This window comes from Palaemon carinicauda, chromosome 2, assembly GCF_036898095.1.
Source record: "Palaemon carinicauda isolate YSFRI2023 chromosome 2, ASM3689809v2, whole genome shotgun sequence".
Classification (NCBI taxonomy): domain Eukaryota; kingdom Metazoa; phylum Arthropoda; class Malacostraca; order Decapoda; family Palaemonidae; genus Palaemon; species Palaemon carinicauda.
In genome coordinates, this window is record NC_090726.1 from 159625107 (window position 1) to 159625735 (window position 629).

A 629-nucleotide genomic window follows, 5' to 3' on the forward strand; every position below is an offset into this window, starting at 1 on the left:
TAACACAATAGATAAGTGGGCCATGTCCAAATAAGCTCCTGCACAAATCAATGAGATGTCCCTGTATAGGTGACATAGCTTTCAAATTGATTTTGCCGGTAATGAAATAAGATAAAGGTGAGAGAAATATTCTAAACGTTCAAAAAGAAAATGTAAAGCTTTAGTAATAAAATGAAAGAAATTTTAAGTGCAAAATAGAAGACATAATACTCAAATTCTTAAATCAAATTCATACTGATGCTGACACACCAATGGAAAGAGAATGCAAGAGAACAGAACAGTGAAGAAATTCAGAAAGAGTCAGTTGCTTACTTATCATCAAAAACGTTTATACTTAGTGACTCAATACCGACCATCTTGAGAACTTTTATGATGACCTCTTTTAATCTCAACGATTTTGATTTGACACCAACATTTAACTGCTTTATTTTCCTTTATATATATATATATATATATATATATATATATATATATATGTATATACACACACACACACACACACATATATATATATATATATATATATATATATATAATGTGTGTGCACGTGTGTGTATACCCAAAGGGGGTCAATATTGGCAGAGATATGCACTTAGTTTTTTAATTACCTTCTCAAGAGAGAAGAGAAG